Raw genomic sequence first — 25,969 nt, forward strand, 5'->3', positions numbered from 1 at the left:
TCTTTGTCACTAAGGCTTGTAAATTTTACTATTAGGTGACGGGGTGTGGGCCTATTCTTATTGATTTTGACGGCATTCTCTGAACTTCCTGAAGCTTGATGCTTGTTCCTTTTGCCATATTGGGGAAATTCTCCCCAATAATTCTCTCCAGTATACCTTCTGCTCCCCTCTCTCTTTCTTCTTCTTCTGGAATCCCAATTATTCTAATGTTGTTTAGTCTTATGGTGTCACTTATCTCTCGAATTCTCCTCTCGTGGTCCAGTAGCTGTTTGTCCCTCTTTTGCTCAGCTTCTTTATTCTCTGTCATTTGGTCTTTTATATCGCCAGTTCTTTCTTCTGCCTCATTTATCCTAGCAGTGAGAGCCTCCATTTTTTATTGCACCTCATTAATAGCTTTTTTGATTTCAACTTGGTTAGATTTTAGTTCTTTTATTTCTCCAGAAAGGGCTTTTATATCTCTCGAGAGGGTTTCTCTAATATCTTCCATGCCTTTTTCGATCCCAGCTAGGACCTTGAGAATTGTCATTCTGAACTCTAGATCTGACATATTACCAATGTCTATATTGATTAGGTCCCTAGCCTTCAGTACTGCCTCTTGTTCTTTTTTTTTGTGATGATTTTTTCCACCTTGTCTTTTGTCTTGCTAAGAGTATATGAAGGAGCAAGTATAATACTAAAAGGGTAGCAATAACCCCAGGAAAATATGCTTTAACCACATCAGAAGAGGTCCCAAATCGTGAGGGGGGAGAAAGGGGATAAAAAGAGGTTCAGAAAGAAAGAAAGAAAAAAAAAGAATAAAAAAAAAAAACGAATAAAGAAAAGTATAAAAAAGAAAAAAAATATATATATATTAGATAAACTAGTTAAAAAATGTTAAAAAAGAAAAGGGTAAAAGTTAAAAATAAATTTTAGCAGAAGAAGTGAAAAAAATGAAAAAGAAAAAAATTAAATTAACTGCAAGACTAAAAAATCACAGGGAGAAAGCCATGAGTTCCTTGCTTTGCCCTCTCCTCCTCTGGAATTCTTCTGCTCTCCTTAGTATTGAAACTGCACTCCTTGGTAGGTGAACTTGGTCTTGGCTGGATTTCTTGTTGATCTTCTGGGGGAGGGGCCTGTTGTAGTGATTCTCAAGTGTCTTTGTCCCAGGTGGTATTGCACCACCCTTACCAGGGCCCCGGCTGAGTAATCCGCTCGGATTTGCTTTCAGGAGCTTTTGTTCCCTGAGCGCTTTCTGTAGAGTTCCGGAGGACGGGAATACAAATGGCGGCCTCCTGGTCTCCGGCCTGGAGGAGCCGAGGGCCCGGGGCCCCACTCCTCAGTGCACCCTCAGAGAACAGCGCCCAGTTACTCCCGTCTGCCTGACCTCCGGCCGTGCTCCGAGCTCACCGATCCTGTGGCTGGTTCAAGGTAACCCCGAGCTGTGAGCTTACTGTAGGCTGTCTGTGTAGCCGGCTTTCCCGTTCCAATACCCGCAAGCTCTGCGACACTCAGACACCCCCGATCCTTCTGTGACCCTGCGGGACCTGAGGCCACGCTGACCCCGTGTGGGCTTCGCCCCGGTTTAGCCCCTGGAGCGATGTCCCTCAGCGGAACAGACTTTTAAAAGACCTGATTTTGTGCTCCATTGCTCCGCCACTTGCCCGGAGCTGGCCCCTCCCCCCGGGGTCTATCTTCCCGTCGCTTTGGATTCACTTCTTCGCCAGTCCTACCTTTCAGAAAGTGGTTGTTTTTCTGTTTCTAGAATTGTTCTTCTTCTTCTCTTCAATCTGCTGATGGATTTGCAGGTGTTTGCAATCTTTTAGATAAGCTATCTAGCTGATCTCCTGTTAGCTGAAGTAGTCTCGGCCTGCTACTTCTCCGCCATCTTGACTCCTCCCCCCAAGACAGTCTTATATTTTCTTTGTCTCTATTTCAGTTTTGAGTATCTTTAAGCCGAGCACTTAAATAAATATTAGCTGCTACAACCTGAAGATATTACTTTGATCTATATATTTGATTTATTGATTGTTTTTAGTTTGTAGTAATATGTCACTGATTAAATTCACGTTGTACAATTCAGTAGCTATAATTCTTAGATTAAAAACACATGTGACTTAGGAAAAAGCATGTTTTAAGGAAGTTTGGATACTCTGTTTTCTCATGGTTCAATAAAAACCTCAGCCTATTGAATTTCAACTCACTGTGCAAGGAACATCTCTTTAGTTAAGCCTTTTTCAATTTGGCTATGAGCATCCTGTTGCTGTGAGAACCTGAAAGCTCAGCGTTTCTTTTATTTGCTGATTTTATACGTAATGTGTTTCCAGTGGCAATAGTAAGTGCAACTGTTATTATGAATTTTATATATGAATATATATCTTAGAATCTTCTGGAAACAGCAGCAACTACAACAACAAACTACAGTTTTAGATCCCTAACATAGAAGCAAATATGTATTCAGTTATATCTACAAATTTTAATAATGGATATATTAAATTAATAATGACTGCATAAATATTTCCTTACATATTTCTAAGGCTAGATTTAGAGTTAAAACATAAAGCATAACCTGCTATAAATAGAGAACTATAATATGTTGGAAATCAGGGTATGGCTTTTCTATATATATCTCAAAGTAAGAAAATGAAAACATTATTTACTATTTAAAATTTTTACTATCTGAGAATTAAAAAGAAGTGCTAAACACATTATTTTGTGAGTGACTGTGCATGGGTTCACTCTACTAATGCTGCATATTGTGTTATAGATGGAACTTGACCAATCTAATTGACTTTGAAACATCCTTTTGTTAATGCCTTGTGGTAGCTCAAATTCAACTTGTCTAATACTGAATCCTTCCACATAAAGGCATTCCTAAGTCTTGATCTTTCTTTATACCAAATGAATTAGAGCCTGGGGTTCATGAAATAACCCACCCTCCCCCTGGATGCTCAAGACAAAAAACTGCCTTTAGTACATTACTGACTATCAGTTAAGTGGATTAAATAATTCTCTGCATCTCACCACTACTGGTTTTAGGCTTTCAACATTTCTCATCTAAATTTCTGAAATAGCCTCAAACTAGGGCCTCTAGTTTAAAAAATGAGTTTCTCTCCAGTCCATTTTCTACATTTCTTCCTTGCCTTCAGAATAAATACACGCTTTTATGTATAATATGCCAAACTTTTCATGGCATGCCTTCACTGTACACTTCTTTACGCTTGTTACATGAGGGGCTGGCCATTTATGAAGCCACTTGTAGTCTGATCCTCATGTCTTTTTCTGCTTTGTTGTTTGGGTCTCAACTATTCTCAGCAATGTCTTTCTATACTTCCACTTACTAACTTCTATAGCATCCCATTGGGAATTCTGTCCCTTAGTCACACCCTGATAAAGATAACTCTCTGACCTTGTTTGGCTCCATTCACTTCCATATCAGCTTTACATTATCAGATAATCAACAGGGCCCTGCGCTTGAAGCACACCATCCCAGGACACAACTCCAAACTGACAAGTCCTTTTTTAGATCAATATCCTCACAGGCTCTCTCTCAACCCCCCCTTGATGTATTATTTGCTCTCTGTAGTCATTATTTTTGGTCATAATTTTAATAAGTAAACTTTTATCATTCCATTCAACCATTAAACTACTTTTGCTCCTTTCCCCAAAAGAATTTCTATGTTGGGTGGAATGCTTGAGTAAATGACCTCTCCAAATTCTCTTTCAACTGAGATTTTTGTATTTTTATTTTTTTGTAGTCTTTTATATTTTGTCTATAATACTGGAATGGAGAAAGATGCATAGTCATGTACACAATATGGGGAAACTCTCTGTGTCACCTGGACCCTTGTTTTTCTGCATGCATCCATACATCAGTTGTTTTCCTGAGTCTCTAAGCATGTTTTCTCCTGAGGATTCACCACCTTCTACTTTAATTCCCAGACTTTCCAGCAACTCTACTCATAACTACTTAACAGGTAGTCATATTTTAGGGATTAGCCCTTATCTTCAAATATTGCCAGTCTCTTCAGGTTGCTGTGAGCTTATGTAAAACAACGGTTAAGACATTCTTTTCTGAGTCATTGAAAAATAGTAAGGCCTCAATAAATGTCATTTTTCTTAAAACATCAAAAAATAATGTTATTGTAAAACTACAATGCCATGATTCAGGAACGACACATACCTGTGGGGTGGGGCCTATGTGTGTAAGAAAGAAGTTGGATGAAAGACAAGGGAGCATAAGAAACCAGAAGATGTTGAGTGAAGTCAATAAACTGAGCCTTAAAGTGTTTGATCTTCCACAGTCTCAGAACTCTGTTGTGTATAAGATAAGATTCAGAGGCACTGAAAGATAACAAAGAATGCTTTATTGGAGTACTATAAAAATTCTGCTGCCTTTTGAAGAATTATTGAGCCACTGTAAGAATTAGATTTCTTAGAAAATAAGAATATAGTTTCAGTTATTGGCCATATGCAAAAGGCAGTGAATGAACTCTGTTCTATCAAAACAAAAGTGAAAATGTTCTCTAACTATAATTTTGATCACTGTGAATCTGTGGCAAATGGGGTATGTTTGGAAGGAAAATGTCTAATCCTCATGATTAGACTTCCTCTAGAAGTCACGAGGATTAAAGATATTGAGGGCTTCCTTTATATCTGTTATTCTACTTCAAGCTCTACTTTCAGTCAGAAAGGTAGAGGTATCCCTGATCAAATGCTCTTATTGAAATAAGCCACCAAATTAAATATATATTCACTTAAATTTATTTCCTTTCTATATTCCTGTCTTCTCTTTTTTGCATGTCCAGGCTTAGAAGTTTGGAGGTTTAGGCCAGTCATTCTCCCACTTCTCAGTACTTTTATTATTTTCAGTCTTGTAAGTGGTCCATCCCTTAGGCAAATACTGTATACTCAGATTTTGATATGCAAACAGTAATTTTGGATTTCATTTTACTCATAATTTGAATATGGAGGCTTTATAACTAAAGCCTTCCTATATTTTCTAATACTATCTTTCCAATCCTATTTGAGAAAAAAAAAGATTCCTATGAAAAATTACAGCAAAATGAAAATGATCTTTAACTATAATTTAAAGCTCCATTTATCTGTGGTAAATGGAATAGGTTTGGAAGAAAAATTTCTAATCCTCATGACTTCTTTCAGGAGCTTCCATTAAAAATAATTAGGGGCTTACTTTTGTATCTATTATTCTACTTTTAAATCCTGCTTTTTTAAACTATCAGAGCTAGTGACACACACTTCTACAATAAAACTTAAATTTTTTTACAATTATTTTTCAAACTTCACTCACAGTGTGGGGAAAAGAAAAACAAATCTCTCTTGTTTCTTCTCTCTAGGTATGTGTATATGCATGAATGTATGAATTAAAAGGTATTGTATGTATGTGACTCAAAACAACACTTAATATTTTGTAATTGCTTATATAATTATGTGTCAAGTATCTTATATTTAAAAACTATTAACATATTGATTCCAATCCCCAGAATAATACTACAAGGAATCTTTTATTTCCCTATTTTATAGGCAAGAGGACAGAGACCTATAGTTAAGCCAATTAGCCCAAGACCACCAAGCCAGTGAATGTCAAAGTTGGAAGTCAAATACAAGCCTGTCTGACTCCAACTTTTACATGATCAATTTTTTTTTTAAAGCTTTTATTTATTAATTTGACAGAGAGAAATCACAAGTAGACGGAGAGGCAGCCAGAGAGAGAGAGATAGGGAAGCAGGCTCCCTGCTGAGCAGAGAGCCCGATGCGGGACTTGATCCCAGGACCCTGAGATCATGACCTGAGCCGAAGGCAGCGGCCTAACCCACTGAGCCACCCAGGCGCCCCTACATGATCAATTTTTGCACATTGTTTTATTAAATCACACAAATTGAACATTGAAGAGAGAAGCCTATTGATGGTACAGATATTGGTGAAAGTAAAGTACTTTTTTAAGAAATTTAGGGTCAGAGGGATTAAGAAAAAACTATAAACATGAAAATAATTGAATAAAGTATATTCTGGATTATCCCTTGCAAAGTTAAAGTGCCTAAAACACTTGCTCTAGTTGTAGTGATAGAATATGGAGACTCTTTGCTGCTCATTAAGTATAATTGCAAAATTATTCAATAAGAAATCAAAATATGCAAAAGTGATAGGAATGTAATAATTGATGGAGAGGACATTGTTTTAATATTACCTCATTTTCTTCTCATTTAATATTAACTCATTCTCTTTGCATTATAGAAGTGTTTTTCCACTGGATCATAACTAAGAGTGCAGGAGGACAAATTCTGTGCTTATTACTCCTACCCCAGAGAGTATAAACGACTAGGTGGGTACAGCAAACTCTAATGGCTGGGAACCACTATAGAATTTGTTTTTCAATATTGAGGTATTTGTAAAGAGAACAAAGCAATTACCCACTTGCCTACCACCTCTTTTCACTTGTAACAAATTTATTCTTAATTCAGACATAGTCTAGATAACAAGTTAGAACCAAGGCGGGTTATTGTAGACAAATAAGAGAAATGGTTGGATATTAGATAATGATATGAGACCCATACTTGGAGACATTCAATTCCTGACATTCTGCTGCCAAACGGGGTGAGAATAACTAGTGCATCTTATAACTCACAGTAGAAAGCGTTATCTTTTACCCAAATATTATAGTTGGAAAGAAAACAAAGTAATGTACTGTGTGCAGGTGAATATTTAAACATTTGTAAACTGTTAACTAAAGAGCATTAGAAAAAGTCTGGTTATGAAGGAGGATATAATCCAATTGGAAATTGAAGTCAGAAATTAATTCTTATATTTGAGCAAGGAAAAATGACTGAAAGTTTTGTAATATAATGAAACACATCATGGTGTATATTCATGAATTGCTACAAACACCAAACAATATCTAGAATCTATCTGTATGTTATAGGCACATTATGATGCAACAAAGCAATGAGAAAGGGAAAAATCTTAAAAACAGCCAGAAGTAGAAAATTACTTTCAAGGTTAGTTAAAAATCAATAAATGTAATATATCACATTAATGGAAGGAAGAAAAAATTATGACTAATCTGAATAAATGCAGAAATAGAATTTGATAAATTCAAAATCTGAAAAGAAAACAGTAAAGCCAAAGTTATAAGAAACTTCCTTAATTTGATAAAGGAATTATGCAAAAAAACCCAGCAAAAATTATATTGAATGGTGAAATGTTGAAAACTTTCTCTTTCACAGTGTGAATAAGACCAGGATGCTTGCTTATAGTCAGAAAAGAAAGCAAAGAGAATTGAAAATACTGAGAAATGAAAAAGAAATAAATAATCATAATTCAAATACAGTATGATCCTATGCATAACAAATCCACAAGAATATATAAATAAAATTAGAATTGAGAAGTGAGTATTGGATATATATCAAAGTACAAAAATTAATCCTATTTCTACGTGTTAATAACAAAACTGAAACTTCATAATATTTAATTTTAAATTACATCAAGATGTATCTTAGATCTAGTGGCAAATCTAATTGAAGTTATGCAAATGGTTAAATCCCAAAATGTATTGAATGCTATTTGGAGAACTTAAAGAAACTTCTAGATTAATTGAGAGATGTATCATATTCATACATAAGAAGACTTAATATTTAAAATACTTTATTTCTGTCTGAATTGCTCTCTGGATTCAATGAAGTCATAAACAAAGTCTAGTATTTAAAAAAATGAGACATTTGGGGCACTTGGGTATCTCAATTGGTTAAACATCTGATTCTTGGTTTTAGCTCAGGTCATGATCTCAGGGTCATGAGACTGAGCCCCATGTAGGCTCTGTGCTCAGTCAGGAGTCTGCCTAAGATTCTTTCTATTTTTTTTTCTTTTTTTAAGATTATTTATTTATTTTTTGACAGAGAGAGAGAGAGAGAGAGAGGCAGCAAGAGAGAGAACACAAGCGGGGGAAGTGGGAGAGGGAGAAGCAGCAGTCCCACCAAGCAGGGAGCCTGATGCAGGGCTCGATCCCAGAACCCTGGGATCATGACCTGAGCTGAAGGCAGATACTTAATAACTGAGCCACCCAGGTGCCCCTGCGTAAGATTCTCTCCCTCTCCCTTTCCTCTTCTTCCACCCCTCCCTTGCTCACTCACATGCTCTCTCTCTCTCAAACAAACAAACAAACAAATAAATAAATAAAATCTTTTTTAAAAAGACATTTGACAAGCTGATTATACAATTTTATAGAAATTGAAAGGCCAAGTAAATCCATTACATTCCTGAAAAATAACAAATGGAGAGATGTACTCAACTAAATATTAAGTTGTATTGTAAAAGCTATAGTACTTTTAAAGTGTAGTATTGGTTTAAAGACAGTGAATTGGATTAACGGTACATGATGGAAACCTCAAACATATTCATAGATATATGACACTTCTATTAAGTGAGACACTATAAACAGTGGGGGGAAAACACAATTTTTTAATAAATGGTATTGCAGCAGTATGACTCTCTGTACCTAACGACAATGAAACCTGACATCTACATTATGATATGAAAAGAACAATTAAGCTGTATTGAAGATATATGTACTAAAAAGATAGCAATAGATCTTCTAGATTCTAATAGAAATCACATATTTTCATGCCCATGGAGAAGGAAAAAAATTTTTTTTGTAATTTCTTTTCAGCGTAACAGTATTCATTGTTTTTGCATCACACCCAGTGCTCCATGCAATACATGCCCACCTTAATTCCCACCACCTGGCTCCCCCAACCTCCCACCTCCACCCCCTTCAAAACTCTGGAAAATATTTTTAAAAAGGTATTAAGGTCCTAACCCTAGAAGAAAAGTTTGATCAGTTGGACTGTATCAGTATTTTTTTTTTCATTTACTCACTTTTTTTTATTGTGTTATGTTAGTCATCATAAAATAGATCATTAATTTTTGATGCAGTGTTCCAAGATTCATTATTTATGTACAACACCCAGTGTTCCATGCAATATGTGCCCTCCTTAATACCCACCACTAGGCTCACCCATCCCCTGGCCCCCAAAACCCTCAGTTTGGACTTTATCAATATTAATATTAAGAGCATATCTTCATCAGGCGATGCACAAAGAGTGAAAGGCAAGCCACAGACTAGGAAAGGATATTTGTAATATGTATAATGGACTAAAGGCTTGCTCATATACAGAGAAAACCTTTAAGGAAATTCATATGAAATTAATGCGAAAACAGAACAACTTAAGGGAAAAATAAGTAGGAGACTTGAACAAGTATTGCACAAAGAAATGGCCTCAAAGGCCTTATATGCTAGGACATCCTCTTACTCCTCTGGCCTCTTCTCCTACTGGTTTTGTCTTTGCTTTACCTGTACTGAACTTCACTTCTCCTTGACCCCAGCAAACATGATCCTGCCTCAAGACCTTTGCATTTCTGATCTCTTCTCTTCCCCTAGATGGCTTCATGGCTCATTTTCTTGAGAATTTTTGGGAGTTTCTTGAGAAATCTGCTGTTAAACTATTGCCTTACTAAAGAAGTCTTCCCATTCTGTCTTAAAGAAGACCCCTTTAACCATATTTTTTCCTCTTATTATTTATGACCGCATGATTTTCTATTAATGTTTATCATCTGCCAATACCCCACTCTCTACAACATTTGCTACATGAGGACAAAGACTTGTCTGTTTTTTTCACTACTATATTCGTAGCACATAAAACACTGACAGAGTTTTTGTACATCATAAGTGTTTTTTGACTAAATAAAGAGGAAAGATCAGGGAAGTCACTTCATTTTTAAGGGGAAATGATAGAAATTAAATTTCACATTTAATGTTGTTTTGATTGTTAGTCATCCAGGCAAAGATATCAAGTAGGCATCTAGAAATTAAATTCTGATATTCATTAGAGATTTAGGTCTAAGCATAAACAGATTGTATATAACCCTATATCATATTATTAGAAAAATGTGCTAGGAAGTACTCAAACTACATAAATAAAAAATGTGATATCTATAATCATTATAACTAAGGTGAAAAATTTTTAAATATGCATAAATGCTCAGTGAGTTCTGCCATTTATCATCATCAATCTTGACAAAATCTAAAAAAAACATATAATGGTCAAAAACCTTTTTTTATTCAAGTATATGACATCCACATTTATAAAAGTGATATTATTAAACAAAAATTTCTAGAGCTACAAGCAAAACTTGATAAAATTCAAGCTTAATGACAGTGGTATATCCTTAATCCTAGTTCAGGATTTCACAGGTTACAGAAACAAAAAATAAATTGGAAGAAAAGATTTTAATAATACAGTCAACAATCTTATTTACATGTACATTTATACTCATGTAAATGGAAACATACAATATTTGTCCTCTGTGACTGGCTTATTTACTTGGCATAGTCTTCAAGATTCACCTGTGATGTAATATGTGTCAGAATTGCATTCCTTTTTAAAGCTGAATAACATTCCACTGTATGTACATACCATATTTTGTTTATCCATTCATCTGTTGACAGACATTTGTGTTTCCACCTTTTGGATATTATGAATGCTATGAACATTGGTGTGCAAATACTTGCTCAAGTCCCTGTGTAGATAATTACTTTAAATCCATTTTGATCTCATCAAATCTAGTTGTAATAAACAAAGAGGATATTAAAAATAATCATAAATCCTTGCTTGCTCTGGGTGTTTGCAAATGTGGTAATCAAGAGCATTAGGTTTTAGAATCCCTCAGAAACAGGAAATAGTAGAGCTTTGGGCTCAGGAGAAATGTATTGGGATTGAGAAACTTGGCTCCCTAGACTCTCCTGTCCACACACACTTGAAATCAGATACCCTGAAGAGAGTCACAACTTTGCTAAAAGTGTGGAAAAGAAGCATCCTTCCTAAGTATAAAGGGAGACAGAAAGAAAATTTATTAACATTTTTCTGGAATTTAGGTGAGAAAAAGTAAAGCAAAGTAAAGCAAAATGAAGCAAAATATCCCTTATTAATCTATAATGACCCCTCAAGGGCCCTTTCATATTTATGTTATTAATGTGGTCTTCTACACTGAAAGAAAAAAAAAACACACATGAGAATAAAAATTAGTCTCCTGTGTAGGTAAAGCTATTAAGACACCAAATAGAATCAAACTAAAACTAAAAACCACTTTATAGCGGGTCACACCCTCAAAGCAAACTACACATTCCCGTAGATAAAGTTTAAAGTTGAAAATTACTAGACTCAAGGAACTACGCCCCTATAAAAAGGATTTTATGAAATAAAAATTTTTTGACTTCTAAAGTATGCAGTATTAAAAGATAAACTGAAATATGTTAAACATTTTAAGAGTTTATTTGAGTAAAAATTCAGTTGGAATCAGGCAGCACCAAACTGGAAGTAGTTAGGAGCACTGGCAATAGGAGCCAGGGGAAAGACTTTCTAGAGAAACTGCAGAAGCAAAGAAAGGAAACTCTTTGATTGTAGCTTTAAACCTAGTTGGCTCTTGGTGATTGGTTGTGTTTTAGAGTTTTGATTTTGTATCACTGAGACATTTATAGGCTTAGATTTCAGGTTGCTTTCGTAGACTGCCAAATACCTGTCCCACAGCCTCCTTGTTTAATTAATATAATACCAGACAATTGTATTACCAGAGATATTAGAATGCATGTATTTTAAATAGTTTTAAATGGTTAAATAAATGAGGGCATGAAAAACATAAAAAAAACATAAAAATGAAATCCTATATTTTTGGAGAAAAGAACAGCTTTGTTTAATAATCAAACAAGAATTGTAGAAATGTAAATTTATATTAAAAATGTAATCAGTAGATTAAAGAATAGATTAGATGCAGATGATGAAATAAATGAGCAAAAATAAGCTGGGTAAATTAGCATTAATTTCACAAAGAAAAAAATAGATAATTTAAAATTTGAATAGTAGTTCTAGAGAGAGTAAATATAGAGAATGATAACAAGGTAATACTTAAAGAGATCAGACGAGATATGCTAGAATTAATTGAAGACATAAACCTTCCATTTTAGGAGGTGACACAAATTACAAGTAAGATAAATTAAAAAAATCATGAAACAACAAAATAATTACCCGACAAGAAGGATTTATGTTGACTGCAAACTTTTATAATACCATCCAGAAAAGAACAACACTTTGAAGTACTGAGGGAAAAGATACATAAATAAATAAAATATAAAATATAAAAATATAAATATATATAAATGTTTTTATATAAATATAAAAATACAAATAAATAAATAAAACTAGATTTTTTAACATGCAATGAAATGATCTTTAAAATATGAATGCAAATTAAATGCATCTCAGACTGACAAAAATGGTATACTAACAGGCCTTCATATAATGGGAATTATGAAGCTGGTACTTAAGGAGAAAGAGAAACCCAGAAAGAAATCTTGAGATACAAGAAAGTGAGATGAATAAAGCAACTGGTAAACCTCCAAGTAAATGTAAATTACACTGGTTGATTCAATCTAAAATACTTACCAAATAATATGAAAGAAGCAGAAAGGTTGATTTGACATCATGATGACTGGAAAACAAACCCAGATAAATACTATTTAAAAAGACACACCAGGGGAGGAGTCAAGATGGCGGAGAAGTAGCAAGCTGAGACTGCTTCAGCTAGCCGGAGATCAGCTAGATAGCTTATCTAAAGATTGCAAACACCTGAAAATCCATCGGCAGATCAAAGAGAAGAACAGCAATTCTGGAAACAGAAAAACAACCGCTTTCTGAAAGGTAGGACTGGCGGAGAAGTGAATCCAAAGCGACGGGAAGATAGACCCCGGGGGGAGGGGCCGGCTCCCGGCAAGCGGCGGAGCAACCGCGCACAAAATCAGGACTTTTAAAAGTCTGTTCCGCTGAGGGACATCGCTCCAGAGGCTAAACCGGGGCGAAGCCCACACGGGGTCAGCGTGGCCTCAGGTCCCGCAGGGTCACAGAAGGATCGGGGGTGTCTGAGTGTCGCAGAGCTTGCGGGTATTGGAACGGGAAAGCCGGCTACAGAAACAGAGCCGACAGTAAGCTCACAGCTCGGTGTTACCTTGAACCGATCGCAGGCTCGGTGAGCTCGGAGCGCGGCCGGAGGTCAGGCAGACGGGAATAACTGGGCGCTGTTCTCTGAGGGCGCACTGAGGAGTGGGGCCCTGGGCTCCCGGCTCCTCCGGGCCGGAGACCAGGAGGCCGCCATTTGTGTTCCCGTCCTCCGGAACTCTACGGAAAGCGCTCAGGGAACAAAAGCTCCTGAAAGCAAACCCGAGCGGATTACTCACCCCGGCCCCGGGTAAGGGAGGTGTAATTCCGCCTGGGGCAAAGACACTTGAGAATCACTACAACAGGCCCCTCCCCCAGAAGATCAACAAGAAATCCAGCCGAGAAAAAGTTCACCTACCAAGGAGTGCGGTTTCAATACCAAGGAGAGCAGCAGAATTCCAGAGGAGGAGAAAGCCAAGCACGGAACTCATGGCTTTTTTCCTGTGATTTTTTTTTTAGTCTTGCAGTTAATTTAATTTTTTCTTTTTCATTTTTTTTTTTTCTTTTTCTTCTCACCTTCGGGTAAAATTTTTTTTTTAACTGTTACCTTTTTCTTTTTTAACGATTTTTTACTAGTTTATCTAATATATATATTTTTTCTTTTTTACATTTTTCTCAGGTGTTTTCTTTTTTAAAAAAATTTTTTTTTCTTTTCTTTTTTTTCTTTCTTTCTTTTTGAACCTCTTTTTATCCCCTTTCTCCCCACTCACGATTTTGGATCTCTTCTAATTTAGTTAAAGCATATTTTTCTGGGGTTGTTGCCACCCTTTTAGTATTTTACTTGCCCCTTCATTTACTCTTATCTGGCCAAAATGACAAGACGTAAAAATTCAACGCAAAAAAAAGAACAAGAGGCAGTACCGAAGGCTAGGGACCTAATCAATACAGACATCGGTAATATGTCAGATCTAGAGTTCAGAATGACAATTCTCAAGGTTCTAGCCGGGCTCGAAAAAGGCATGGAAGATATTAGAGAAACCCTCTCGAGAGATATAAAAGCCCTTTCTGGAGAAATAAAAGAACTAAAATCTAACCAAGTTGAAATCAAAAAAGCTATTAATGAGGTGCAATCAAAAATGGAGGCTCTAACTGCTAGGATAAATGAGGCAGAAGAAAGAATTAGTGATATAGAAGACCAAATGACAGAGAATAAAGAAGCTGAGCAAAAGAGGGACAAACAGCTACTGGACCACGAGGGGAGAATTCGAGAATTAAGTGACACCATAAGACGAAACAACATTAGAATAATTGGGATTCCAGAAGAAGAAGAAAGAGAGAGGGGAGCAGAAGGTATACTGGAGAGAATTATTGGGGAGAATTTCCCAAATATGGCAAAGGGAACGAGCATCAAAATTCATGAGGTTCAGAGAACGCCCCTCAAAATCAATAAGAATAGGCCCACACCCCGTCACCTAATAGTAAAATTTACAAGTCTCAGTGACAAAGAGAAAATCCTAAAAGCAGCTCGGGAAAAGAAGTCTGTAACATACAATGGTAAAAATATTAGATTGGCAGCTGACTTATCCACAGAGACCTGGCAGGCCAGAAAGAGCTGGCATGATATTTTTAGAGCACTAAGCGAGAAAAACATGCAGCCCAGATTACTATATCCAGCTAGGCTATCATTGAAAATAGAAGGAGAGATTAAAAGCTTCCAGGACAAACAACAACTGAAAGAATTTGCAAATACCAAACCAGCTCTACAGGAAATATTGAAAGGGGTCCTCTAAGCAAAGAGAGAGCCTACAAGTGGTAGATCAGAAAGGAACAGAGACCATATACAATAACAGTCACCTTACAGGCAATACAATGGCACTAAATTCATATCTCTCAATAGTTACCCTGAATGTGAATGGGCTAAATGCCCCTGTCAAAAGACACAGGGTATCAGAATGGATAAAAAAACAAAACCCATCTATATGTTGCCTCCAAGAAACTCATTTTAAGCCCGAAGACACCTCCAGATTTAAAGTGAGGGGGTGGAAAAGAATTTACCATGCTAATGGACATCAGAAGAAAGCAGGAGTGGCAATCCTTATATCAGATCAATTAGATTTTAAGCCAAAGACTATAATAAGAGATGAGGAAGGACACTATATCATACTCAAAGGGTCTGTCCAACAAGAAGATTTAACAATTTTAAATATCTATGCCCCCAACGTGGGAGCAGCCAACTATATAAACCAAGTGGGATTTATTCCAGGGCTGCAAGGTTGGTTCAACATCCGCAAATCAGTCAATGTGATACAACACATCAATAAAAGAAAGAACAAGAACCATATGATACTTTCAATAGATGCTGAAAAAGCATTTGACAAAGTACAGCATCCCTTCCTGATCAAAACTCTTCAAAGTGTAGGGATAGAGGGCACATACCTCAATATCATCAAAGCCATCTATGAAAAACCCACCGCAAATATCATTCTCAATGGAGAAAAACTGAAAGCTTTTCCACTAAGGTCAGGAACACGGCAGGGATGTCCATTATCACCACTGCTATTCAACATAGTACTAGAGGTCCTAGCCTCAGCAATCAGACAACAAAAGGAAATTAAAGGCATCCAAATCGGCAAAGAAGAAGTCAAATTATCACTCTTCGCAGATGATATGATACTATATGTGGAAAACCCAAAAGACTCCACTCCAAAACTGCTAGAACTTGTACAGGAATTCAGTAAAGTGTCAGGATATAAAATCAATGCACAGAAATCAGTTGCATTTCTCTACACCAACAGCAAGACAGAAGAAAGAGATATTAAGGAGTCAATCCCATTTACAATTGCATCCAAAACCATAAGATACCTAGGAATAAACCTAACCAAAGAGACACAGAATCTATACTCAGAAAACTATAAAGTACTCATGAAAGAAATTGAGGAAGACACAAAGAAATGGAAAAATGTTCCATGCTCCTGGATTGGAAGAATAAATATTGTGAAAATGTCTATGCTACCTAAAGCAATCTACACATTTAATGCAATTCCTATCAAAGTACCATCCATCTTTTTCAAAGAAATGGAAAAAATAATGCTAAAATTTATATGGAACCAGAAAAGACCTCGAATAGCCAAAGGGATATTGAAAAAGAAAGCCAACGTTGGTGGCATCACAATTCCGGACTTCAAGCTCTATTACAAAGCTGTCATCATCAAGACAGCATGGTACTGGCACAAAAACAGACACATAGATCAATGGAACAGAATAGAGAGCCCAGAAATAGACCCTCAAATCTATGGTCAACTCATCTTCGACAAAGCAGGAAAGAATTTCCAATGGAAAAAAGACAGCCTCTTCAATAAATGGTGCTGGGAAAATTGGACAGCCACATGTAGAAAAATGAAATTGGACCATTTCCTTACACCACACACAAAAATAGAATCAAAATGGATGAAGGACCTCAATGTGCGAAAGGAATCCATCAAAATCCTTGAGGAGAACACAGGCAGCAACCTCTTCGACCTCTGCCGCAGCAACATCTTCCTAGGAACAACGCAAAAGGCAAGGGAAGCAAGGGAAAAAATGAACTATTGGGATTTCATCAAGATCAAAAGCTTGTGCACAGCAAAGGAAACAGTTAACAAAATCAAAAGACAACTGACAGAATGGGAGAAGATATTTGCAAATGACATATCAGATAAAGGACTAGTGTCCAGAATCTATAAAGAACTTAGCAAACTCAACACCCAAAGAACAAATAATCCAATCAAGAAATGGGCAGAGGACATGAACAGACATTTCTGCAAAGAAGACATCCAGATGGCCAACAGACACATGAAAAAGTGCTCCATATCACTCGGCATCAGGGAAATACAAATCAAAACCACAATGAGATATCACCTCACACCAGTCAGAATGGCTAAAATCAACAAGTCAGGAAATGACAGATGCTGGCGAGGATGTGGAGAAAGGGGAACCCTCCTACACTGTTGGTGGGAATGCAAGCTGGTGCAGCCACTCTGGAAAACAGCATGGAGGTTCCTCAGAATGTTGAAAATAGAACTGCCCTATGACCCAGCAATTGCACTATTGGGTATTTACCCTAAAGATACAAATGTAGTGATCCAAAGGGGCACATGCACCCGAATGTTTATAGCAGCAATGTCCACAATAGCCAAACTATGGAAAGAACCTAGATGTCCATCAACAGATGAATGGATCAAGAAGATGTGGTATATATACACAATGGAATACTATGCAGCCATCAAAAGAAATGAAATCTTGCCATTTGCGACAACATGGATGGAACTAGAGCGTATCATGCTTAGCGAAATAAGTCAAGCAGAGAAAGACAATTATCATATGATCTCCCTGATATGAGGAAGTGGTGATGCAACATGGAGGCTTAAGTGGGTAGGAGAAGAATCAATGAAACAAGATGGGATTGGGAGGGAGACAAACCATAAGTGACTCTTAATCTCACAAAACAAACTGAGGGTTGCTGGGGGGAGGGGGTTTGGGAGAAGGGGGTGGGATTACGGACATTGGGGAGGGTATGTGCTTTGGTGAGTGCTGTGAAGTGTGTAAACCTGGTGATTCACAGACCTGTACCCCTGGGGATAAAAATATATGTTTATAAAAAATAAAAAGTTAAAAAAAAAAAAAAAAAAGACACACCAAAGGAAGCAGAAAAGTTAAAATTATAAGAATGGAAATACTTATATTTATATACCTCAAGCAAATAATCACAATAAAGTAGATATATCTATAATACTCTCAGACACATTATACTTAAGTCTCAAATCATGATGAACATGGTAAAAACTACAACCACACAGGGATGCAAACCAATTTTAAATGATAGTTTAGCCTCAATTGTCTAGTTTTAAAGGACATAAAGCAAAACATTGAGAATTATATGAAGAAATTGGTAAAAGCAACATTGTAGTAGGTGAGTTTAACCATCTTTCCCCACAATTGATGGGTCAAACAGATAACAATTGCAAGGCTATGAAAGATCTGAACAGCACAAAAAGTAAGTCTGAACTTGATTCCCAGCAACAGAGAACACATATTTTTTTTAAGGTCTCACATAAATTAGGAAATATTTACTACATATTAAGCCATACACTAAAATCTCAGCAAATTTCTAATCATTTCCACAATACAGAATGCATCTGGTCAGAATGATTGTATTATAATTTAATAATAAAATAAAATACCATTGGTTGGAGAAAAAAAATCGCAACTTTTAAGCCTTTAATGATCAGAGTGTATTTCATCATTGACATTAGTGAATAGTTTGAGCTAAGAGTAGTACAAATAATACATGTTAGATTTATGAAATGCTGTATTCAGAAGGAAATTTATATCCTTAACTGCTTAATTAGAGAAGTAAAATGATTAAAAATTAGTGATCAGAGTATTCATCATAAGGATTAAAAATAGGAATAGAAAAATAAATTGGGAAAATAACCTACAAGGCAGGGAATAATAAGAAAAATGACAAATGTTGTTGAAATACATAATAGAAAAAATATATGAAATCAAAAGTTGGTTGACAAGAATAATAAAATATAAATAATCCTTGGCATGTGAAAGTGATTAATTACTAAATTCTACACCTGAAGCCATTCTTACCATATGTGTCAACTAAATAGAATTTAAATAAAAAATTGAAACTAAAAAAAGAAAAATAATCTTTGGCAAGATTGTTCAAAGATAAAAAGGTAGCATAATTAATATTAGGAATGAAAAATTGAACATGATCTCAGACACAGCAGAAATCTAAAATAATAAAAGAATTAGATAATTTCATATCAAGAAATTTGGATTCTAGAAGTAAATAATAATCTTTGAGGAAGATAAAAGTATCAAAAATGGAAGTAGAAGGCATTTTCAAAACAGAAGTGAGTGAGAATGATTATAATTGAATCTGAGGTTGTCTTCACACAGAAATGCAAGTTTCACACATTAAGAAATCAGATGATTCCAAGCTTATATAAACTATTCCAAAGGATAAAAAGGAGGGAAAACCTCTTAATTTATTTAATGAATCCAGTGTGACCTTCATATAAAATTCTTTGAAAGTTGTCAAGAAAAATGATAATCACTGACCAATTTCATTCATGAACATAGGTGCAAAAATCTTAAATAAAATGTCATCCAGGTGAATCCAGCACTGTTATTAAAGAGAATGCCACATTCAATTGTTGTACAGCAGCAATATAATTTTAGAAATTTAGTATTTAAAGAGATGGTATTTGTAATAGCAATGAAAGTATCAAGGAATAAATTTAACAAAATATATGCCAGACCTTTATGGAGAAAAGTATATATGTTATTGAAACCTGTTTGGAAGTCCTAAATATAAGTAGAGTTTCACAAGAAATGATAATGGTTAAACATTTTATATCATTAATTATGTTACAGACAGTATTCAAATGCTCTCTCTATATACATTCACAGAATTCCCATAACAATCATATGAGGTAGACACTGTTATTATTTCTAATTTTATATATTAAAGACAACAGAGACAAAGAGAGGTTAAATAATTTTATTTTGCCATCTAGCTAGTGGATGGGGTTCTAGGATTCAAATCATTAGACATACCAGAGCCTCTGCACTGACACAGTAGAAAATACTATCTCTTCAATAAAATATTAAGATATTTCATTATTGATGCAGTGGTAGGGAACTGGATGGAGGGAAATGAATACAAACCTTAGAAATAAACCCACAACTGATATATGACAGAAGTGCTATTCCAGATCAGTGAGCAAGCTTATTTGGTTAATAACAGAACAGTAGATAAAAATGAAAATGGATGCCTATCTCATACCATACATAGCAATTAATTAAAATTTGAGGAAAAAAGGTCATGTTTTTAAATCATAAATCAAGTGAATATCTTTATGATTTCAAATGAAAGTTTTCTTTTAAAAAATTAAATTCCCAAATAATAAACGGAAAATTAAATTTTTCATTATTTAAAAAATGATGGTTCACATTCTGGTACAGGAACTATTTGCAAAAATAGAGGATTTTTAAATTTAGACTTGGAAAAAGTCTTAATTTTCTTTCTTTCTCTCTGTCTCTTTATTTATATAAAAATTAAAATAAACAATCCAGTGTGTGTGTGTGTGTGTGTGTGTGTGTGTGTAGTACATTTCTAGGAAGTTAACAAATGATGAAACAAGAATCATTAAAGGCTATAAGATGTTCCTCATCCTTTCTCATAATCACCGATGGTCACATATGACATCAAGAGCAAAGAAACAAGAATGCACGATATGTAATTCTTTGAAATATCATTTCTTGAAATCATGATGAAAAAGGAAAAAATGTAAATGTTTAATAGAAGAGGTAATTATGCTGTAATCATGCAATGCAGTTAATGCATAGAGAAGATTAAAGCACACTACATGAATCTTTCAAATACAACGACTCAGTAAAACAAATTGTAGAATATAAAAATATGGTTTATGTAAAATTTCAAAATTTTTAAGCAAAACAACACAGCATTTGACAAGTATGCTCACTTTAATGGCATGCAAAAGAGTGAAAATGAGTGATAATTTGGATAACTGAGATACTTTGGTGAGTGGGGGAGGGGTGAAATAGGGTTAGGTAAAGAATAAACATCAATCATATTCATATTTACATATGGATATAAAAATGTAGGTATAGGACTACAGGTATAAAACAGATTAATTAAAAATGCCAAAGATCTTTGAGCATCACTCTATGGTTATGAAGTTGAAAATTTAAAAGAAATGACATCTTAGCAAAATACTAACTATTAAAATTTATGGAAGGTAAATAAAAAAGGTGTCCTATAAACTTATGAAAAACTCTAAGTAAGAAAGTTAAAACCTACCTAAGAAAATAGTAAGGTAGTTTCAAAATCTAGCAAGGACAGATTTTACATATGAATTTATATAACCTTGAAAGTTTTCTAGTGTTCAGTGACATCGGTGTATCTAGATTACCATTTTGGGTTCTTATGAACTAATCACCATTAAAAATTAAGGAGATCATGCCAAAGAGCTTTTGTTCATGTGGATTATGTCTATCAATATTTATTGTTTTAGAAATTAAAGTGAAAAATTTAAAAAGGAATTTTAGGGATGCCTTGGTGGCTCAGTTGGTTAAGCGTCTTGCCTTTGGCACAGGTCATGATCCCAGGGTCATGGGATTGAGTCCTGCATTGGGCTCCTTGCTTTGCAGGGAGCCTGCTTCTCCCTCTGCCTGCTGCTCCCCCTGCTAGTGGGTGTGCTCTCTCTCTCTCTGACAAATAAATAAAATCTTAAAAATAAATAAAAAGGAATTTTATTTAAAGATTGTGCTAAGTGAAATAAGTCAAGCAGAGAAAACCAATTATTATATGGTTTCACTTATTCATGGAACATAAGGAATACCATGGAGAACATTAGGAGGAGGAAGAGAAAAATGAAAGGGGAAAATCAGAAGGGGATGTGAACCATAAAGGACTATGAACTCAGAGAAACAAACTGAGGGTTTGGGGGAAAAGGGGATGGGTTAGCCCTGTGATGGGTATTAAGGAGGAGGGCACGTATTGCTTAGAGCACTGGGTGTTATACACAAGCAATGAATCACGGAACTCTGTCAGTCATGTACTGTATGTTATGAACATAACACAATAAAAAAGGTAACAATAATAAATTCATTATGTGTTAAGATAAAACATATTTTTATAAAAAATACATTTTCCAAATAAGTCATAGAAAGTGTTATTATTTTACATTTAAAAAATAATCTCTTTAATGTCTGGTTTAATAGAAGAGAACTTGATTATCATACTTAGTTTTATATTTAGTTTGTTGCAATATGGTGTTTATAATGAAATATGAAAAGAAAATTTGGTTTTACACAGATACATAGTTGGAAAAAGCAAGCATATTTTAATAGTTTTTTCACATAATTGCAAATATTTTTTATACTACACCAAAACTTGACAGATGGCAGTTACATAAAGGTTAGTTTCAGTGCGGAATCTTAAACCTATAAAAAACATTTTATATTCAGTTAAACACTATTGGTTTATCTTAGATGTCAAAAGGATATTTTATTCATGAAAATTTTGTGATATGATGCATTGGTCAAATGGAAAACATTGGTTTCCTGAGTATACATTTCATCTGAATGTTGACACTTTTCATTATACAATGTAAAAATAACATTTGCTAATATCACCACTCATCTCATCAGAAAAGTCTTTAACATTTGAAAAAGATTCTCCACTTTATGGTGGAGAATACACATTTTCCAAAATTATAATTTTTGTTTGAAAGCTTAAATTTTCATCATTATTGGCAGCAAATACTGTTTTTCTTAAAATACTTCATTCATTTTGAGAAAACGTCTGCCTGACAAATAACCCTGCCTGAATAACCATAGTTTGCTAGTTATTCCTGTTCAGTGAAAATATGTTCAGTGAAAACAAGTAATTCAGCTTGTAACTCAAAAATATCACACAAATGTCATCCTTTCAGATGATTACTATACTTCTGATACAAAGCAGAAATGCTTTATATGTATGTCCGGTTTTGTCACACAGAATATTTGAAAAAGCAAGGGTTGATATTTAATAAAGTAGTAGTATTAATATTAATTAATTAATATTAATTATAGTATTAATATTAATAAAGTAGTAGTATTCTTCTGCTTCATCAAGGACATTTGTAAGTGGAACTGTTTTTTTCTTTTTTCCTGCGTGTGGTGTGAAAAATATAGTGAATATAAATACAGTTTGTTACTACTGCTTTGATTCATGCTAAGATGTCAGAAACTTTACCTATTGCTGTTTTTGCTTTATTAATGCAAATATCAGCACAGTAAAAGAGGTACATAGCACCTCATAATTATTATGAAAATAGTGTTTACTTTCTGGACTCCTGAAAGTCTCTTGAAAACTGCCCAAGGTCAACAGAACATGTTCTGGGAACCTTAGATCTAGAGAAAATGATTTATAAGTATACAGACACATTGATGCTTCAACTTCTGTAGTGATAAAGAAAAGAAAATATTAAAAATTATTTAAGGAGTAGTGGAGATCTTACCTTAACAGATTGTAAACATCTTATAAAGTCTAAGATTCACAAATACAGAGAAATGGCATAGCAAAAGATCAGAGATCGGTGAATCAGATTATAGAGTACAGTTCCAGAAAGAGATTCAAATAAATTCTAAAATGAAGTAAATGAGAAGATGGAATTTCCAGTAGGTGGAGGAAAATATAGTTTTGGTAATTTCTGAGGCTTTCATAATTGGTCCTAAATCTGGCTGGAAAAAAAAAGTTATATATCCTTATATTTTTGTATATATTCTTGTATATATTTTTCTTTAAATTCTAAAAGATTTAAAGATAAAAGTCAAAATTATGTATAATTAAAAAGAAAATTTGTTCCTACACCTGAAACTAATATAACAATTATGTCAACTATAAAATATCTTAAATAAAATTTTTAAAACTCATAAAAAAATAAAATTAAGATAGTATTTATAAGTTTGGAGGAAGATCTTGCAAAATAAGACTAAAAATTATTTTTTTAAAAGATTTATTTATTTATTTGACAGAGAGAGAGATTACAAGTAGGCAAGAGGCAGGCAGAGAGAGAGAGGAGGAAGCAGGCTCCCTGCTGAGCAGAGAGCCCGATGTGGGACTCGATCCCAGGACCCTGAGATCATGACCTGAGCCGAAGGCAGCGGCTTTACCCACTGAGCCACCCAGGCGCCCAAAATAAGACTAAAAATTTAAACTGTATGCATAGCATAGGAAGAAAATCACTACACAATAAAAATTAATGAATGCTAAAATGGCATCAAAATAATTATAAAACATAAAAAATAACTTATTAACCCTAACATAAAAATATCATACAAAATAATAAAAAGAAAAACTACCCAATAGAACTCTGAAGAAAAGATATTAATCCTTTTAGAAAAGGAGAGTAAAATGTTTAATAAGCTTGAAAAGATTCTCAGTCCTATTCACATTTGGGGAAATATAAATTAAAGCAAAATTTATATTTTGCTGCCAAGTTGATGGAATTAAGTACATAATTTTGCATCCTTGTCTACAGGCTCAAATCATGGAAGGTAAAATCCTGATTGTCTTTGAATAAGGAATTATTGAAATAGTTGTCAAATCCCTACCGTGAAATATTGAGCAACAATTAAACATGAATTAAATTGATAAGGCTGACTATAAGAATTTATCTGTTGAGTAAATAAGAAAATTATGTAGCAGAATAATATATTTAACATATAATACTTTATATACACATATGCATATACATATCTATATACATGAGAAAGAAGAAATCAGAAATTAAGAGGACAGTTAGAAGTTTATGTATTTTTCTTTTTAAATATTTTTATGTCTCTTGTTTCAGTGAATTAATATATATCTTAAAATGAAAATAAGTGTAATGGGTATTTTCAGGAAATATCAAACACCATACTTGTCATATTTCCATTAGTTTGCTTTCAATGTAGGTTTTATGAAGTAGGAAGAGGGAGGATGGAAATAGTTAACTAGATAATTTAGACTAAATTATTAATTTTTGTACCTATGTTAATTTGATAATTGATTTACAACATGTACTATAAGTCTAATTGTTTCTCCATATTTCATTCATTAATTTGTCTACCCTAGTACTAAGACCACACTAACTTAATTACAGGTGATAAATCCTTGTATACAATAGGACTAGTACCATTTCCCTGTTTTTCAGTAGGTCTGACTGATAGTAATCCTAAAAGTCTTCCATACACATTTTGAATATCATTAAAAATACTTTTGAATAAACACATTGTTTAATGCATTTAGAAAACTTTCCAGTTGTGAGGATGAGAGAAGATGTCATACAGTAAGTAAGGGGAGTACCTGAATGTAGAGGAGTTATTGTCTAGGATTACAGTGGTTTTCAATAGAATCCCTATTCCTTCCAGTTATTGGCAATGGGGTTTCACGCAAAAAACTGAATTGTCTAAGTTTCAGTATCCCTATTTTATAACAAGTAAAAAATCATTAAGTCATAAGTTGATATGATCATTGAACTTGTTAAGCTAACTACATCATAGTGCTTGTATATAGTAATATTTATGTTATTACTTTGAAGAGTTACAGAAAACACATATAGAGAAGGTTTTCCAGGAGGAGAAAGTGATTTGGACAAGGATTTTGATTTGTAAAGCAAAACATATTTAAGTTATCCTGCTGAGAAAAGTCTATATTCAGGATAGGAGGAAATAAAAATATAAATGAATCATAAACTGCTGAATGATATGCTGAGATTTGTTTTTTATTTTGTTATAGTTATTAAAAAATATTGAACCTCAAAATGTTGAAAATAGAACTGCCCTATGACCCAGCAATTGCACTATTGGGTATTTACCCTAAAGATACAAACGTAGTGATCCAAAGGGGCACGTGTACTCGAATGTTTATAGCAGCAATGTCCACAATAGCCGAACTTCAAAATGTTATACTTGAATTATGGGATACAAGCATGGCAAATGTGTTGACTATCCTCTTTCTAGACAGAAAATTTATAAATGTTTTATGATAAACTACCTTAAACTGTGTAATTTATTTTATCTTTTCTGCATATCTGCTGCAGGAAAGGCATAATCTGTGTCCTTAGTGCCAAGTTATAGATAAACCCTATTTACTGACCTGAAGCAAGAAGTCGACCTTATGGGATCAATTATTAGCTGTCTGAAGAAAGGAGAATGTGAGATAAGTTGGACAATGGATTAAAAGATTTTAAAATATTGATTAGCCTTTCCAGAGAAAAATGATCTCTGATTTTTAAATATTTCTTTAGAATTCAAGGATTATTATATGTGAAGACAGATTTATGTGTATATATGTGTGTCTGTATTTGTGTGTTCATATATGTATGTACACACATGACTCAGTAGCTAAAATCACCTTGCCTCACAGTAAAATCTTTTTGGCTTTT

At 34.4% G+C, this 25,969-nt stretch overlaps 1 long non-coding RNA gene across 1 annotated transcript; it reads left to right on the plus strand.

Moving 5' to 3' along the window:
* Positions 1 to 1,165: 1,165 nt before the first annotated feature.
* On the plus strand, positions 1,166 to 25,969 carry LOC309871067. Its single transcript, XR_014315004.1, has 3 exons — positions 1,166 to 1,407; positions 6,232 to 6,319; positions 25,625 to 25,969. It is a non-coding gene; the product is annotated as an uncharacterized lncRNA (long non-coding RNA).

This window comes from Mustela nivalis (assembly GCF_964662115.1).
Source record: "Mustela nivalis genome assembly, chromosome: 8".
In the NCBI taxonomy this organism is placed as follows: domain Eukaryota; kingdom Metazoa; phylum Chordata; class Mammalia; order Carnivora; family Mustelidae; genus Mustela; species Mustela nivalis.